This window comes from Apteryx mantelli, chromosome 12 (genome assembly GCF_036417845.1).
Source record: "Apteryx mantelli isolate bAptMan1 chromosome 12, bAptMan1.hap1, whole genome shotgun sequence".
Taxonomy (NCBI): domain Eukaryota; kingdom Metazoa; phylum Chordata; class Aves; order Apterygiformes; family Apterygidae; genus Apteryx; species Apteryx mantelli.
The window spans coordinates 6132966-6151821 of NC_089989.1; the positions used below are offsets into that span (position 1 = coordinate 6132966).

Genomic DNA, 18856 nt, shown 5'->3' on the forward strand with positions numbered 1-18856 from the left:
TGTGCTTCAGCAGGGAAATTGTGTAGTGGGCATAGTAGCATAGAGTGAATTGAATAACTTCTTTGTTTGATGTTTGGTCCAACTTACTGCTGAAGATTAAAATCCTGTCTGGAGGGGAGCTGGGTGAAAAAAGGAATTCCTCCCTTACTGCCAGAAGAGCTCACTAGCCCCCTATCTGGCTAGAAATGTGAGGCATTGGAGGGGATAAAGAAAAGCAGAAATATGTGTTGCAGGAAGAGGGTGGCTAATGCCTTTGTTTCAGTTCTTCCTTTCTGCACTGCCCCCCAGACACTTAAAACTGAAGGAGAAGGACTCTATGTACTGGATGATGTGAGTGTAGTGGAAGGAGATGCACCAGCTCTTGGGGAGCAAACAGAGGAAGGTAGAGGACCAACAGGGCTATAGGAATGGTGAGCTGTCAGCTCTGGGAGGACTTGCTGGCCATGGAGAATGGTAGCTCATGTGAGCCTTGTGCTTATTTAGGGGGACAGATACTCTTCTTAAGAACTATGATCATATTTTTGAGCGCTTGGGCACTATTGCAACTAGGGTAAGAAGGGAGACCAGAATCACAGGATTGCTGTTGGGCAGAGGCAGGAGCATTTCAAATGCTGAGATGGACTCAAGAAGAAGGATCTGAAGGAACAGCAGGAACTTCTGTGATACCTGAGAGGATGTGACTGAAGACGTAAGTTGCTTTTTCCACAGAGCTGCCTGTTCTCATGGGAGCTGCTCTAGGTTGGATGGGCTGTTCACCTCACATGATTGGTTCCATTGTTTGATATGTTTCGCTACTTCTGTGTTACCCTTAAGCAGCTTCTGGTTGTTTTAAAAAAGGTTATTCTTTGGATTGCAATATACCAAATTTGAAAGCATATTTAGTACTAAAATATGTTTTCATCATCCTGACTATTTCCACAAACTACCTTTCTGAAAGACGTTATAGAGTAGAAGAAACTGAAGAAGCTATTGTCATTATCGGAGCAGGGTGACTGTATGCACAGTGTTCGGTTCAGACAAAAGCCATTTGACACTAACAGTGCTACACTGGTCTGAAGCAAGACTTGTTTTTCAGAGTAAAAACACAAAATATGCACTATTTTGGTATGACAGAAGATTTCTACAAAAACGTACATGGTACATGTAAATGAGAACATGAATATTACAAAATAACTTGTATTCATCCTATTGCTTAATTTAGTAACGTCCCCTGACATGTTTAGGTAACTGCTTTGTTGGGTTGGTACAGATCTGCACACAATGTGGTATTTCTGGATGTGCAAATGGAACTGCACCACACAAGAATGATAAATGCTGATGCTTAAAATAAGTTTAACTCCTAGAAAATAAGCTTTTTAATGTTCTGAGCAAGATTTGAAATTGTTTCGCTGAACTAAAATGGGGCTGTTGGGCTAATGTTTTTATATCTGCATTTCCTTCCAATTCCCCTCATTTTTTATGTTTTTTTTCTGTCTGACTTTATGCCTTCATCCTTCTTCGGTTATGATGACCTTATTTTTACTTAAAATTTAAAGGTATCTTTTATTATTTTTTTCAGTCTGTCTGTGATTACACTTAGCCCTACATAAATACATGTAAGAGGTCCTATCAAATGACAGGAATGGCAATGTTGCACTTTATTTTACCAGAAGGAAAAAAGGGGTGTGTGGGGGGGGATGGGTCAAGCATTTTCTTTTTCCCCTCAGAAGAGATTAAATTTGCTGCTAATAGTAATTTCATTACTGCACCATTATGTCGCTACATGTACAATCTCACTCAGCTTTCACTGGGTGAAATCATTATACACCCACTATATTGAGTTCTGCCACAATAAATTAATCTGCCTCAGTGCTATTGCACTGTTGGGGCTCAGCTGTATAAGCAAGCAGCTGGTGTTTGCCTGGTTTGCAGCATCACAAGGGGTGAAGAGGAGGTGCCTTTGCGGGTGCCAAGATTCCTATTGAAACATCCAGAGCCTAATCCAGAACCAGCTGAGGATAATTTTGATCTTTTTGTTGATTTTGATAAACTATGACCAGACAAACATGAGTGCATGGGGGAAGGAAGGAGAATGTGATGTATTAAAACACATGGAATTAATTTATAATCCTAGACTTAGATTGTCTAATGAGCTCTGCTGAGCCATGGACGACTTCAGAAGAAAGGAAGGGACTCAGTACCACAGTTTTAGCTTTATTTTTGAGTAGAGAGAATGACATGTTTCTATGGTTTAATATTTCAATATTTTATATTTATATATAATTAATTTTCCATGTCTGCCTCTCATAAAACAGTTCTTTTAATACCAGAAATCAGGACAACAGGGATTCGTGGAACTTCCCTGAAATACTCCTCCTAGGCAGCTTTCCTCATACCTACATGATAAAGAAAGAGAAGATGGTCAGGACCAGTGTGTTCAAATAAATGTCATGTGTCTACTGTTAGCCCCTGATGCAACTTTTCTGCATTCTTCATATCTTTTATTCCATAAGCACAAATAGACATGAGCCTGGAGGCTGTTTGAAGACCAGACACAGGAAACTGTTCCCACGCACTCCATTTTTAATTGAGCTATATAATTCTCATTCAGATATTGCCAGCAAATAATGAATGTCCCATACAGGGCAGATATGTTAAAAATGTGAATGTGCTCTGCCACTTGGAAAGAGTTAAGAATAATTCATTTCTAAATCCAAGCAGCTGTAATGGACTGTAGTAAAATATTTTTTTTTAATTAAGATCAGAAATTCTAATTTAGAGAAATTGGTCTTAAGAGTCAACCAAAATGAAATACTCAGTGAGGTCCAAGGAATATACCTGCAGGCAGTAAGAAAAGCACTCTTACCTGTTGGCCTGAATTTCGCAATCAGAGGAACAAAACTGTCAAGTACGCTCCGAATTCGATACACTAATTGTGAAAACAAACCACAAACATTTTTTCAGGATGAGCCAGATAGCAACACAAAGCATAAAAAATAGGAAAAGGGCCAAAAATGGATGCTGACACCTGCAATATTAATGGATGTAAGCTGACTATTTAAACAGGCGCTTCTGTGATATCATTAGTAACAGAGCTGTGACAAGGCTGCGTTCTGACAGAGCCATCCACAACCTACTGAGCACATTAGCGCGAGATTACAGAGGAGGCTTCTGTTCTGGATTGGGAAGCCATAGCTTGCTGCTAGCTGCATCTTTCCTATGAGATCCATGGGGATTGCCAGGAATCCCTGGGTTTTTATAATTCCCGGTAGCTGCTGCCACCCAGGTTCTGCTGAGAGCTGCTCCTCAGGGAGCTCAGCAGCCGCGCTCGCAGGGCAGGAAGGGCAGCCCGAGTGTGCAGCTCCTTGCAGGGTGTTTGGGAAGAATGCTATGCTGCTAAAATTATACGTTGTCATGACAACTTAGCGTTCAGCCATTGCTACCGCAAGAGGTGACTCAGGGTCTCGTGATCACTGGGAATGCAAAATGAGCCAATATCTCTCCTCAGTGTCACTGAGGCATGTTTGTCTCCAGCCACACTGTCTAATTGTGAATGAGATGTTACAAGATAGTTATGTGATGATTTACAGAGTCTCAGCAATAGTATTCTTCTAGACTTCTGTAGTGAAATGGTTGTGTGAACTTGTATCCTTGACGTTGGTATAGAGCTGGCTGCTATAAACACACGTACCTAGACCAAAGTATATCCCAGTGGTTTCCAGGGAAGCAAAGGTGATTAAACCAATTCCAAGAGAAATAGTCCAATCTAGGGAAATAAAATAAATGATTGTTTGGCTTTGTCCATTTTCAGGTGTGCAACAGTATATCCTTTCATTAAAGTCTTGCCTTACCTTTGTAGTAGTAATAACAAATTAGTAAAGCTCCGATGGCAAAGCAAAGAATGACAAAATGAAAGAATTCATCTGAAACAGAGAGGGGAAATCGGGTCATAACTACAGGCATGGTCCTGAGGAATACACATTCAGGTACAGTGTATTCCTCAATGAATGAAGGGTATTTCCACATGAGATGTCTCAGGTATTAGACTCAACTGCAAAACACACACATGCACAAAAGTTGTCTTATGAGCAGTCCCTGTGAACCTCATCAAACTACTCATAAGCTGAAAAGAAACTTTTTGTGCCAGAGATCTTATTCTCGGCATAAGGTTCATTAGGGTTGGGACTAGCTACATTAAAAAAAAAAAAAAAAAAAAAATTACCATCCTTCCGTATGCCCATCCACCACACCGTCCGCTGAGGGAGGCGAGTGCTGTCGTTCTCATATGCTAGAAAAAAAGCAATGTCTTTTATTGCCACAGAACTCTGAAGTTTTGGAGTTTTAAGTTACTTTCCCTTTTTATATCTGGAATTGATTTCTCTCAAAGCCGAATCTACATAAAAAGTTTGTTTGTTCAAAGGAAAGATCTGTAAACCTTTCAGAAAGATCAAACTAGCAATTTTAAATTCACCCCAAAAGTGCTTTCCAAATAACTTGCAGCAGTTTTAAAAAATAGCACCATCAGATGGTTGAATTAATAATCCCAAATTGTTTTTAAAGCATGCTGGGTCTTTTATATCTAGTCTGAGAGAATCAATAGTCTCAAAATTACAGTGGAGGAGTAAAGCAGTAGGACAAGGGAGCTTCTATTTGGCTCTTAGGTTCTTTGCACAGCTACAGCTGCTATAATAAAACAATCTTTCTCATTATGCTAATGTGGGTACCACCAATCTGCTTAAGTCTGATGTTAAAGTATTTCTGCATCCCCCAAATTAAGAACTGTAACTGACAATTGGTCAATGTATTATAATGTATATTATATTGATACATAGAAAGAACAACATAAAAACTAGCTAGATCTCTTTAGAGGTTTAAGTAGATGGATTTTTGCTCTACTCTAGTTGCAAGTAGAATTGCCAAATTCTGCTCTTTCTGTGACTGTGTTGGCAAAAGTCAGAAAGAGCTGGATATTTTACCAGATTTCCAATGGCATGTCCAGAGCAGTTTTGGTTTTGTTTTGTTTTGTTTTTTTCCTTTGTTTGCTGACTGCTTGAGAAGTCCTCTAGGCAATCTGCTGTGTATAAGCCTTTGGGGGTTGATTCATCGCAAGTTTTAGATGCTAGTTTCACTTGCACTAGGCTGTGCCTCCAGGCAGCCACTGCCTAGCAGTGAATTTCATTTTATTTAAAGATGTAATAGAACGGTATGGGAAAAAAACTTTGAAATTCAAATGAACTACAGACTCTTGCTATTTGCTTTTGAACTGTGGAGCAACTAAAATTTACAGAGAAATTCTGTTCTGACACATGACTCACGTTTGTGAATTTTTGATTCTTTGAGGGTTTTGGATTGATACAGTTCTGGTTTTGTGACAAACAATAATTTGATTATCAACATTAACATAGTATTGCACTACTCTGATTCACAAATGTTGCTCTGTGTGTTTGCATGAGTGTGTGAATGACCTATACTCACAGAATTTATCAGAATACCAAAACATAGCTGCCAGGTGTCTGTTTTGTATTGCTCTGCTTCCTAAAGGCAATAGTCACATTGTAACTCTTGTATCACTGAATGATTTGCACCGCATTTGTTCTGTTAAAGCATTAAATTGCATTTTAGTAACTATTCTAAAACTTCAAATATTTCTTTAAGAAATATTTAGGCACTGAGGAGGAGGTATAGTTATCGTCACTGAACAAACTGGTTACTGAAAGACAGCATCCAGAAGAAAAAGCACACACACTGTTTAGAAAAATAACTAAATAAAAGACTTCTCAGTTTGCTTCTTTATATTTACCATCTGCAATTGCATCTTCTCTTCTGGTAATCTCTGAAAAGCAACACAGTTTTATGATCTATTTCTGATGGTAAAAACACTTCTATATTTGCAACAGTTAGAAACAATATATCTTTGCCAACAGCTGCTTACAGAACAAATTCTTTCCCACCGTTATGAGCGCTAGCAAGCAGGGCAAGTATTTGCTAGAACTGAAGCTGGAACCAAGCAGAGCCTAGGACACCAGTGTTGTTTATACGTATCCCCTGAACCTGTCCGAGGCAGTGGGCAGGGTGTCCTGCGCTCACTAAGTGTTTTCAGTAGCTCAGTGTCATACACTGAAGTAATCTAGAACTGAAGCAACAAGGCCTTGGTGAGAGGTGGCACCTCAAGGCCGTCTGACACTCGGCAGGAGAATGAGTGGGGAGAATGCTGTGTTAAGATATACTCTTCTCCCCTAGTGTTTTATGTAGTTCCCCAGTGATAATCGCACAAAATCCCCCCTAGGGATTATGCTGCCACTTGCATCCTCTTCCCAACTCTGTCCTCAACTAAAGGAGTCCATGTTACAGCAACTTTTCTTTACTTCCCGGGAAAGAAAGTGGCTGGGCAGGGGTCCTCTCTGAAAGGCCAGTCTGCTGGGACAAGTCCCTCTGCTCTCAGCCTCTGATAACTAATAAATGTGGCGTCTGCCTGGGAGTAGGAGGCATCAAGTCCACAGTGCAAACAAGCTGCTGAAAATTTTCTACGATGGGCTGTTTTGCTGCTGCTCAGCAGTCCCTGATAAATGGAAATCTGCATTTACACTGTAGCCATCTCTCCAAGCCTCTCACCTAGCACTGTTTGCTTGTCGCTTGGCTTTCACCTACTATCCTCCCTTGGCGGGGAACACTCTGTGCTCTGAGCCGAGGGAGGAAGGTATTCAGAGCGGAGTAGTATCATCTTGCTGAAACCAGGTTCCAGCTCTCTCCCGAACTTGCAGCCCTACTCAGCAGGGGGATAGAGAACAGCAGGGAATGCTGGAAACTGTCTAGCATTTTGGGGAAAATCTGAGTAGTTGCCCAACAGGCAACTGCATTTTCCCTTAAAAGAGATGACCAGACTGCTGTGGGCTGATCCTACATGCCTTTGGCAGACCTACAAGAAATTGGGCACTTAATATCTTAATCTGCTAGAATGCCTTGTACAGATCAACAGATCACCTGTGTAGTGGATGACTATCCACTACAACTCTGCACCATGCCCAGGCCTAATGCCAGGTTAACAGGAACCCAGTGGATTTACAGTCACAGAGATATTTTAATATAATAACGTCAGAAAGAAGAGACTGCAGTTACAGAGTCCTCTTTCCACAGGACAAGGTTGTTACCTGGGAACACTTACCTGAATCTCCATAGGGAACAACCTCCCCTGGTATACCTAAAATATTACACAAATTTGATGTAGATTAATATTTATAATGACTATGCATATCTTGCTGCCAGTCCTACCCATGCAATTCTGTTGAAATTAATATGATTGTGTAAGTGTGACAGGCTAGATCCCAACTCTTACTCTTTAAAAAGGGCAGCTCATTTGTGAATCTGGCAGTTTAGCATCTAAAGGAAATATAAAGAGAGTATTAGCCCACCATATTCCTTCTCTCACAGTGGCCAGAGTCAGGTATAATCAGACTCCTGTAAGATTAGATCTCCTGCTGCCATTTTAAATAAGCTGCTCTTGCATCTGGGCTGACATCAATTTAAGATGTTAACTGAATGACTATAGCCTTAGCTTTAGTACATCCATGGTTCTATACCACAAGCTAATACTATTTCTGTGCATTGACATGGGATCTTTTCTTTACCTGCATCGTACTTGTTTTCCATTTTTTTCTTTAGAAGGAAGGTAAAAGCTTTGGGACCAAGATGCAAAGCATGGTCCTCACTGATCATCTCCAGTCAGTCATGGGGGTTGAGAGCAGATCCTGTAAGTGGTGGCTGTGGTAGAGGTTTTCAAAATGCTTTTGCTGTGTTTCAACGGCAACTGTCTATGCAGACCCAGACAGCAGAAGTTCTCCTATGGCTCCAGATTTTGCTGCTCTCCTGACTCAGCTCTAATGCTCAGCCATGCTCTGTGGTGTTATTTCTGCTTTGTCTTTCAGGAAATGCTTTTTCTACAGCCAAATTCTGACTGGGCCTTTGCCTATGCCTAATGCTGCCTGTGGAGTGTTAATGTACTTTTGTTTGAAAGTCCCACCAAAGAATGCCGGAAGTGATCCTTTTGTCGTTCTATATTGGTTGACTCCAGTAAAAACAATACTGTTGTTACTTTGTCCCGCCTCTGTGTAATTGGCCTTCGGTTTTCTATCTTCTTAAATATTCCTCAATATTGTTTTTCATCAGGCCTACAGAAAATGAGCCAGCAGTACCAAACAACAGCACTCTAGCTGTTTGCTGATAATATAATAATGGCCGCGAGATACGTAGGCAGAAATCAAGGCTTTGAAAGGCAAGGGCCATTATTAGCTGCTTTTGCCTCACAGCTCTCTTTAAAGCTGGTTGAATAGGACAGAAAGAGCAAAACCTTTCTGAAGATAGAGTAATTGGTATAAAGGGGTATAGCAAGCAAGCTCTGATTTTAAACGCAAGAACATCAGCTGCACTGCTAACCATTTAAAAAAAGTTATTTCTAAATGCAACTCATTTGGTCTTAATCCATCCTTAGTGGTTTTCTGTGACAGAATGAGCCAATATCAGCATTAGCCCTTCCATGTTGCCTGTCGCTTTCTTACTTTCTGATTTTCCTTGAATGAAATGGTTTAGTGGCAGCCAAAGTGACTTTTGATACACTGCTGATGTTTGCTGTTAAGGAAATAAATGCTAGAGAAGGTCTACAGCATCACCAGCTACTGCTATACATCAGCTATTATTTGCCTCCTGCTATAGCACAGACTTCAGCTGGAGCACAGTTCATGGAGGATTGTAGAAGTTATGAGCTCATAAGAATTTATTTAGGAAGGAATCTTGCAGCAGCTTTCTACACTTCCAACAACTCCAACTTCCATGGGGGCAGGAGGCAGCCACTATTTTGCTGCTGCTGAATCTAGAGATATTATTTTGTGCTGTCTCTTTTGCACAGTTTCTTGCTTTTTTCAGAGTTCTGCACAATCGCTACTGAATTGGTGCAAGTCTCCTATATGAATCTCTTCTGAACACTCAATAGGACTAATTTATGTGTCAGGGAGAAGTAAAATAAATTCTCTTTACCTTGTGGATCTTCATCCATTGACTCTTGGGATGAACTTTCAGCCTTTTTTTCCCCTTGTGAAAGCATGGAATTCCTTTCCAATCTCTTCAGGAATTTCAATTTTTCATCTGTTGTGACACATATAGAAAAAAAACACCTTGAAACAACTATTTACATTTTCTCTGTTTTACGTTGATGGATTAACCATGTTTCACAAAGCTGTATTAAGGGCAGTCTGACAAGAAATCAGGCCCTTAGCCTTATTTCAGCCGTTGCACCCAGGAGTAGTACACAGCATTACAAAGGAAAGCATCACAGACACCATTGTTTTGCCTCTTTCGAACAGCTGTGGCAGGTGCCTTGGCCTCTTTCTCTGGCCACAATACTCCTCCCATGAAAATTCCCACTCCCTGAAGCAACAGCAGTTTCAGCTGAAAGGTGCTTTAGCTGGAGAAAGCTGTTCACAACCTCCTGGGCTACTTCACCCGTCATCACTATGGTTTCTGCTGGGTTCCCTGTATTTATGCCGCAAAGCCAGCACCCTCTTGTGGCATACGGCAGAGTCCTCAAAGCCGGCTAGGCCAAAGCACCCAGGAATGGAAAACTTGCCGGAAAAACCTGCAGGAGGACTCCTGGGCCAGGCAGTGAAGGGCTCTGGGCTTGTGTGGCTGGAGTTTTAGGTGATTCTTAACGGCTTCAAATTCAGCTCTGTGCTGAGAGCGGGAAGGTCTGTGTGTCTCTTCACTATTATTTTTAATACTTGGACATTCATGACTGGACATGAATGAATGCAGCTCTGTGACGTATTAATAATGATTAATGATGATGATGACCCCGTGGAGCTGCACTTACTTCATTTTTTATTGGACAACAGGGCAGATGAGAAGTGCAGTGGAGCCCGTCTGAATCTTGTCACCTGGCCTGGCACCCTAAGCGGCACCGTCTATCCACTCCTATTAGTTACTACTGCACGTGCTAGGGAGGTTTGCAAAAATATTTGCAGCAGTTCAGCTCAGGTTTTCCCACTTTAGGAGCTAAGAGAGCTCCAGACTGGCTGGATAACAGTCCATACAAACAAGTGTCTTCAGTGGCCTGAATCCAGTTAGAGAGGAAAAACTGGGACACCACTTTAATTCAGAGAAATTCCTTTGGCATCACCACCCCAGGCAAGGTTTCTTCTCATCCTAAACAACCAAGGCTTTTTTTCCTGAAGAAACCAGTTCAGACTAGAATAAAATAGTGTCTATCTTTGGCTCCCAACATCACCACACCTAAGTGATGTTTATAAGCAGTATTCCTAGACATTTTATGGTTATTCACTGATAATCACTTCCAGCGTGCATCAGAGTTCTCTGACAGGCATCAAGTCCCAGTGGCACTAGAGTTATTTCAACAAAATGGCTGAAGGGCAGCCAGGTAGGACTCACCCTTTCCCTTGGAGCTGGGCAGCTGCCTATATCCAGACGGGTTGGTTGTCTTCAGCAACAGGTAAAGAAGAGCCATTGCCCTGGCTCCTTTCTTCCCTATGACTTTCAGGCAGGCTGCACAGCCTCCAGGCAGGACATTGCATCTGTTGAGCAACTGAAGGAAAGGTGAGTGAACAGCAAATAGCCCATCCGATAAAACCTAGCGTGTGTGAGTAGATCCTGCCATACAAATGAATGTCTCTCATCCCATCTGTGGGAAATGTAACCTTCCCTCCCCTCCACCTCCCACTGTACAAGGGGGAAATCAGGGACAAGGAGTAAAACCAAAGAGGGGAAGAGAACCTAAATTCCATTCAGCAATCCAGAGAGGAGCCATCAACCAACTGTGGAACGCAAAATTTAACTTTTTAAAGAGCTGGAGAAATATGTTACAGGATCTGAAAACGGATATGCAATCTCTGCAGTATCTTATGGCAAAATGTCACCAACAATAGTCCTGCCTGGAAAAAAAGGGTGCTGAACATGTCCTGAGGAATACATACGAGGCCAGCTCCTCTGGAAAGTTATTTTTTTCACATGGAGAATGATGAAGTAAAAAGCGGTGGCCTGAGTCTCATTTATGTAATGGCCCTTTTACACCACTTGGGCTGTTTTAGCATATCAGATAATTGGACTAGATGTTTTCTCCTCCCAAAGAATAGCAGAGAAGTACAACATTATCTGTATAACAGTGTTTTACAAAGAATGCATGTTTCTTTAATAACTTACATTGTTTGTTTCTTCAGTATCCAGGATAGCCGGGTCGGTGGTGGCTAAACATTTTACGAGTGATTCCCAGAAGGACTGGTTCATTTTCTCATGGTTCTCCAAGTAACGGGCATCAGCAGTAAAAGCCCCCCGAAAAATGTCTAGGAGGAAAAAGGGGCAAATCACTGTGCAGCAGCAGTGGTGGGCTGCGTGGTGGCATGCTCAGTGGAGGTGTGGTGACAGGCTTCAGACTCTGCAGCATGTTTGCTTATAGGAAAGAGAGTAGTGCTGTATTGTACAAGGCAACCCACCCCGCCAGAAACCAGTAGAGAAGTGTCAATAGTCTGTATAAATTACCAGCGTCTTTGTGATGCTAAGGTACCGAGATACCTAAAACTGTAGGATTTTCTAAAGAGCATTAAGCATTTAATGAGCAGCAAAATCCCTTCACGCATCTAAATTCCCACAAGCGCATGCCTGGGGCCAGACAGGAAGCCTGCGGAAGGGCAGGGAACTGACTGCTGGTCTCTGTCGCAGCACGATAGCGCCCTGATGGTGTGATGGTCCTCCTTCGCTAGACCATGAGCTACAGCAGAAACTGAGCAGCTAGCAGGGGCAGCGTGAATTTGGTCAGGAGGCAGAGAAGGAGCACATCAGCCGGAGGCCCTTTGGTGTTGAGCTCAGATGGGAGCCAGAGAAGTGCGGCCGAAGCAAGGGCCTGGCAGCTGGACCGTGTGTGTGGCACGTGCAGGGTGGGGGACACTGCTCGTGGGCACAGAGCTTGGGCAGCAGTCTCTGCTTGTCTGCAGGGGTGGTTTCTAGATAATATGTCTTTTAAGGCTCTCAGAGACTCTGCATTCATTCTTTCCTTGCCTTTCATTTTAACTGGAAAATACAGAGGGCGAGCTTGTAGCTCGTGGTGCCTAGACTGAGCTGTAAGTCTGAGCGACCCCAACCTCAAAGCAAGTGCTCCCAAAGCAAAGCCCTTCCTTTGCTCCACATCTCCTAGGAGTCTATGCAAGATGCTCTGAGCTTCCCTCATGAGCTGTGTAGCTCCAGTCTGACTGTCTGGGGAAGTTTGGGGACAGGAAACAGAGGACTCTCTCTCATGTCTATACTGCTAAATTAAAGAGGCTCAGGAACTGACCCCTTGTCGAAGGCCAGCTGGCACAGACTTGAGTGGGGCCAGTCCCTCCCAGATAATTTTGTCTTCAAGAGAAGAAGTTGGAACAGGCCGAAAGAGCCGGTGAAGATTCAAACAAAGGCAAATTAAGCAAAGTCTCAGTGCTCAGGCTCACTACCAGCAGTCTTTTAGGAAGCAGTGCACATGTGCCTGCAACAACCAAGTGTCTTCGGCGAGCTGAAGCTCCACGTGTATAAACCCAGTGCCCTCAGCCCTGTAGGCTGCAGTCAAGTACAAATAATGGGCACTTGAGAGGACAGATGCAGGTCAGGGAGGGAAGACGGGAATACATAGGAAGAATCTCTTGAAGGTTGAGGCACTCTTGAGCATGGACCAGGGGGTAAAAGCAGGAAAAGAGGATTTAAAGTCATTTGAGCTCCAGGGTGTCTGAGTCTAAACAGCAGCAGTGTGATGGAGGTGACTCAACTGCTGCAGCACCGTCAGAGCATGGCACTGAGCCGGGACTGCCTCGCAGGTCTGCCGCCGCATATTGCCGCCCTCGCACAGGTGATTAAGGCCTGTTATGGGCCATCATGTGGTGGCAGTGAACAGAGGGCAGGCTCTCAGCTCTGTTATTCACATTAAAATGAAGAGATGGGAAGAAGAAACACAATAAATCCACGACATTTAGCCTGAAATGCACCGCATCTAATACCTCAGGAGAAGATCTTTTACAGGCAAGGAGAAGGTGGATGAAGCATGTTTTCATAGGAAATGAGTTTCATTGATTCAGGACGACTACAGCAAAATCTATTGCACAGTGGAAATAAGCAGAAGCTTGAGCCCTCGTGTGCTACTCTTACCTTGCAATTCTTCAGTAAGATCTGGGAGCAAGACATTCAAGTTCTCCATTGCTGTGACTGTTTGAAAGAGGGGGGAAAATCAGATACTGTTTAGAAACACATCAGTCAGACCTTCTTTATTTTCCCATCATACACCTGATTTTCTGCAGACATGGCCTCTATCTCTAGGCACTTTAATTTTGAAATCACTTCTCTGTTGCAATGGGAGTTTCACATCATGATTCATTCACCCTCCCATGACCCATTCTCGACTACTCTGAGGGAGGCTTGCTGGGCTGGCCTTTGGTTATTATGAAAGAATAAAACTCTGATCATCATGAGTAAAACCAAAAGAAGCCAGACTTGATCATTCACATTGTTGTTTTTTTTCCAGCTACCAAGGTGTCTAATTAACTATTTGCCACAGATGTGAGTAACTTAATAGGAACTGTTTCATTCACTAAAGAGAATGATTATTCTTTACCTTTAACATCCTTACACTTTAAATATGCAGATCAAGGAGAGTGGCGGAAATAGTTCATATTAGAGCCCTGTGAGATTTGGAATTTTTGTCTCACAGAAGACTTTGACACTTCAATATTTGCTCTACCCAAGTTGGCATGAAAAGAAAATTCACATTAATTTTAGATTTATGAATTGGAAATTTGGAAATACTGATTCTGGGAGGTTTCTTATTGACATTTGTCAGGGAAACCAAACATTCTGACATCCCCAAAATGCAATATTTCCTTTTTGTTTGCTAAACTCACCCTGGAAATTTTGTTTCCAGGCTGTTTTATTCTGAGGATGCATTTTTTTGTGGTGGTTGTAGTTCTGGACACAATTGCATCCAACTGCTGTGGCCCAGGCTTCCTGCACAGATTCCATCTCCCCTCATGCAACATTTCAGCTAAAACACTGTAGTAGTGAGAAATGCAAAAGAAGACTTTGGGGGAACCTGATCTACAGTTTCCACTATGCAATGCACAGTAGGAAAACAGTTAATACACCCACACTTTTTTTTTAATAATATGACTTTTGGGTCTATTCAACAAAACACTTTCAGTTAAGCAGTTTGAATTCTAAGTATTTCTTTTAAATTTTCCAGATGGAAAATGGACATTTTCCTAAGGGCAATTTCAATTCTGTAGAGACTATCACCATTCAGAAAACTATTCTAATACAAAATCCAAAACAGGTCCAGTTAATATCTTCAGAGGGTTAATGACATACAAGTAAGTGAAAATGTGTTAATTATGGAAACAGAACAGGTTTTTTTTTTTTAGTATGTCAGCTCTTGTATAGAGGCAACTGGACACAAACAGACTCCAAAGTATCTGCAAAACCTATCCCTCCTTTGGAACCAGAGTCAGGGTCCCACATGTTCTGTGATTCGAGGAGTTTCCTTCTTTCCTATACTGCAAGTGTTCTTCAAGTGATGAGGCCCTTAGGTTGAAACTCTTTTTAGGCACGGATTTGCTATTTGGCTCTTGGTTTAATCACTGTAAAAGGCTGAGGCCAAAACACTGCTACCTACCTCTTACACATACTGTGTGAAAAAAAGTTAATATTTTGAGAACGCTTTGAAAGCATTCCTGATGAAGCAAGATAACATCTCTAAGGACAGATAATACTTTTTATTAAAGTACCTGATACACCTGGAAAAACTGGCAAGTTTCTGGACAAATAAGCTTTCAACTCTGTCAACTAGTCTAATAAAAGTTATCACCTCTCCTACAAACCTTGCCTCATTTACATCCTTAACTGCTGTAGCAACAGCACCGTGTGACAGTCTTTTGCAATGTGAGAGTGTGAGCACCTGGCAAGGGATGTGGGAAATGCAGCTCTCCTCTCCGTCCGGGTAAGCCACGGCTGAGGTTGAAATATAGGACTCCAGCACATCACACCCTGGATAAATTCATTCCAGGCCACACAGTAAAGAACATCATAATTTCTGTGCAGTTATATATCTCCAGCAGTGGTTTTCAGCCTTTTTCATTTGCAGATCCCTAAGTATCTTCCTTGGTCTCCTATTTACTGAGCTTAAACCTTGTAACAGTGTTTGCTTTTCTCAGGTACATCCTTTAGACCTGTTTGTGGACTACAGCTTGTGGACTGCTGGCTTGCAGGGTTAAAATACCAGGCCTGAAGGAACAAAATTACCTTAAATATGAATATTCCCTTTTTGACTGATAAATTCCATTTCATAAAGACATTTATAAAGATTTCCCACAGGTTTTACTGTAGAGTGAAATTCAGAGATTTTGCCTTGGGGGTTCCTAACAACTAGTGAAGGCCATTTTCCTTGGCACATTCAGGATGTGTTGTGTTATTCCCGTGACACAAACTCGTCATAGCAGCTGCCTTATGCTGGCTTTGCATCATCCCAAAGGCAGAGAGAGCTGGTGGGCACTAGCAAATCTCTCCCACTGCACACAGAGGAGGAGCAGATACAGCACTGAAGGCAGAGGGGATACTGTCAACCTCATTAGCTGTCAGACCGATTTACCTTAAAACTTTATTCATTTGCTGGCCTAAATGACCTAGCTGCTCAGCTGTGTCTGCAATAGAAACACATTTGCCTGATGTACTTATGCGTCCCCGTGTGATAGCTCCCGGTTGCAGGCTTCGTGCTAGACTAGATACCACGAGAGGTCCAGGGGTGGCCAATGTCTGCTGTAGGCTCCCTTTCGGTGTCTCCACCACAATTAAGCCGAGTCAGTCATCAAGCGTTAAGTAACTAAGGAAGTTAGGTACCTCATTTCGTCAGGTTTGGACAATTAATTCCCCCATGGTTCTTCTGGAAAGAGCATCAGCTCTAATCAAAGGATAACTACAGGTATTACATTACTGTATGTTTTAAAAACAACGCAGTTGATTGTACATAATAACGAGAGAAGGATGATGATACACCAGCTCTTCAGCCTGGCCATGAGCTCACTGGGGAGTGACACGAACAGACCTCATCCTGCTTTCCCCAGAATAAATCACAGCTTAATCGCAGTGAGGTCTTTTTAGCATATTAGAAAAAAGTTCATATACAGCTTTGGACTTCTCCTAGATTTTTAGAAAGTGAGGCTAATACCTGCCGCATGAGACAACTTCTGCTTAGTTGTGGAAATACTCCTGGGAGAAATTCTTCAGTGGGATAGTGAACAAATAAAACAAAATAAGGTTGTTTTGACTTCAAGACAAAAAAGTGGGCTAGTTCTAAACTTTTTTCCTTTGACATCGTCCTAATATAACTACTTTTATCTTTCATTTTAAATTTGCTACTTTTACCAAATCTTGCTAAATTTTATTTTAAAAATAAACATAAGTCCCTCCCTGCCCTCTCTCAAATCAAACCAAAAAAGCCTTTTAAAACACACCTTTAGGTCTGCATTTGATCCTAATGGTTGGCTCCAGAAAGAGATGTCCTCGAGGCCTGGAGCAGGGGCAGTTTCTTTCAGCCAGAAAACAAAACCTCCTTCCCTGCAGCTCGTTTCTACTCTGGCTTCCTCAGGCCATGCCACCAGCGAAATCATTCTGCTGTGTGTCTGCCCTGCTCCCTGTCATCGAACACGGGTGACAGGGGACAGAGCGGCCAGCTCAGAGACACGGGACGTCTACAGCGTCCTTGAAAACAGGCGGGAAGGCAGGAAAAGGCGCGCGCGTCCGCGCTGGGAGCGCTTCGGGTGCCGCCCTGCCCAGGACGAGCGGGGAGCCGGCGCCAGCCCGCCTGCCCCTGCCGCACCGCTCCTTTTTCCTTCCTTTTTCGCTCAAAGTAGCGGGCCACGATACACGCCGCTGCTCCGCGCCGCCGTTTGCCGGGCTCTGCAGAGCTCGGGCGTCTCGGTACACGTTCTCCGGCCTGCCTGCCAAGCCGACTAGCGCGCGCCCCCGTGCAGCTACAGACACGACTGGAAATCCTTGCGCCCGTATTCCTACTGACGCGCCGTGTCCTCACCTGCGTCGCCATTTCGAAACGCTGCAGGAAGGAAAACAAACTCGCTGGAAGCCGAAAGCCCTCCTGTAACCGCCTGGGTAAAGCTCAGGCAAACAAGCCTGTCGCTGTGGAAAACTGGGGGGGGCTAGAAGGGTTTTATATGTTTAAAAGAAAAGAGAGAAACATCTAAAAGATTTGTAAGAGAGGTCAGAAAGAACTTAGAGGTAACACTGAAGTCTTGAATATTGTCGCCGTAGCCACGGTTACTGTTAGTACAGCAGTGTGATGCCTTAAAGAGCAACGAGAAACGCATACGGAGGGTGCGAGAGCTCGGAAGCGACCCCGGAGGCCCGCGGAGGCAGGAGAGGAGCCCCCTCCCGGAGCCCCAGCGCCGCGGGGCCGGCGTTACCTGTGCAGTGCGCGGCAGGACCGCGGGGCCGGCGTCGCCGGCGTCGTCGCGAGGAGAGTGCGAGCGCAAGCGCGAGCGCGAGGGCGAGCACGAGCGCGAGGGCGGACGGAGGGCGGCCTGCCGCCACGGCCAGCCTCCCCGCGCGCTCAGCTCTGGGCTGCCAGCCTGACTCACAGGAAAACCCGGGGTTTCGTTTCGTCATTTTGGCGGCGAACACCGCGTGATGTCAGCTCCCAGTGTGGCAATGAGGAGTGTCGTGTTTTCCCTGGCCCGGAGCTTTCTGGAAAGGTGGCCCTGGGCCGGATCCGGGCAGCCCCAGGAGCCCGTGTGGCGGGAGGGACGCCGCCATTTCGGGGCTGCACCGGGCACTAACGGCCTCCCTGCGGCTCCCCACCCTGCCCGGCCCCAGCCCCACCAGTTCCTGCTTTCTGGCTTGGCGTCACCCCCCAAACGTGTCTGATCTGGGAGCAGGTGGAGCCCGGCCGCCCTCTCCCTCGGGGCGGTGGGACGGGGTGGGCGGCGAGGCCCGGCCCAGCCCTGCCGCCATGGGACCCCCGGGCGGGAGCACGGGGTTGTCGAAAACGCGCAGCTGGAGCTGTGTGTGGGTTACAGGTGCGCTTAGCCGCTGCCCAGCCCGACGCCCTGGAAAACGTGGTGCCCTTTCGCCCTACATCAGGTGGCCGCGGGCTCCGGCACGGCCACACCTCTGGGACAAAGGCCCGTACACCACCCTGATCGAGCGATAAGCCTGAAAACAGCACAATCCGGTGCTGAAGGGCCTGCTTCCTTATAAGTGCCTGCGGCGGGAACGAGGAGGAGCCGAGCTGACTGATTGCCGGGAAGGAGCCCGGGGAGCGCAGCGGGCCGTTTCGGGCCGTCTCGGGCCAGGTTGTCCACCCTGCTTGGCCAGCCCCAGCCGCCGGCGGGAGACGCCTGCCCTGTCCCCCAGCAGCCCCCACCGGTGCCGTCTGCTCGGTGTCGGCCAGCAGTCCAGACCCTGGAGTCAGCCGAGGCAAAGGAAATACTTGTATTTTCTCACCAAACCTCCCAGCCTAGCACCCGTTTTCGTTGTGACGGATGGGTCTCTTGGGGCTCTCCACGCGCCCCGCAGCACATCCCTGCCTGCACATTTCCAGCTGCAGAAGTTCGCTGGGTTTCCTGGCTGGAAGTTAGATTTTTATCAAATTAGATGTGCTCTCCCAGAGAGGCGTATAATTTGAGTGGGTGCAAACCCTCCGATTGTTAAAACATTAAGTGTTATTCGTTGTACATTGTCTGCCTGCTCTTAGGAAGCCATAGGGAGCAGCCCAGGCTGGATCCAGCCTCCCATCTCTGGTTAGCCTTAGGGAACCACGGTAAAGAGGCGATTTTCTCTTTGCCCTTTCACAGCAATC

At 44.7% G+C, this 18856-nt stretch overlaps 1 protein-coding gene and 1 long non-coding RNA gene across 3 annotated transcripts in view; one reads left to right on the forward strand and one right to left on the reverse strand.

Moving 5' to 3' along the window:
* CHDH (choline dehydrogenase) overlaps window positions 1-18856 on the forward strand; it is a 463978-nt gene that overhangs the window by 349494 nt on the left and 95628 nt on the right. The gene's annotated exons all lie outside the window — the stretch shown is intronic.
* LOC106488597 (uncharacterized) lies at window positions 2307-3747 on the reverse strand. Its single transcript, XR_001293242.1, has 3 exons — window positions 3671-3747; window positions 2846-2908; window positions 2307-2375 (listed from the first exon to the last, which is right to left on the reverse strand). It is a non-coding gene; the product is annotated as an uncharacterized lncRNA (long non-coding RNA).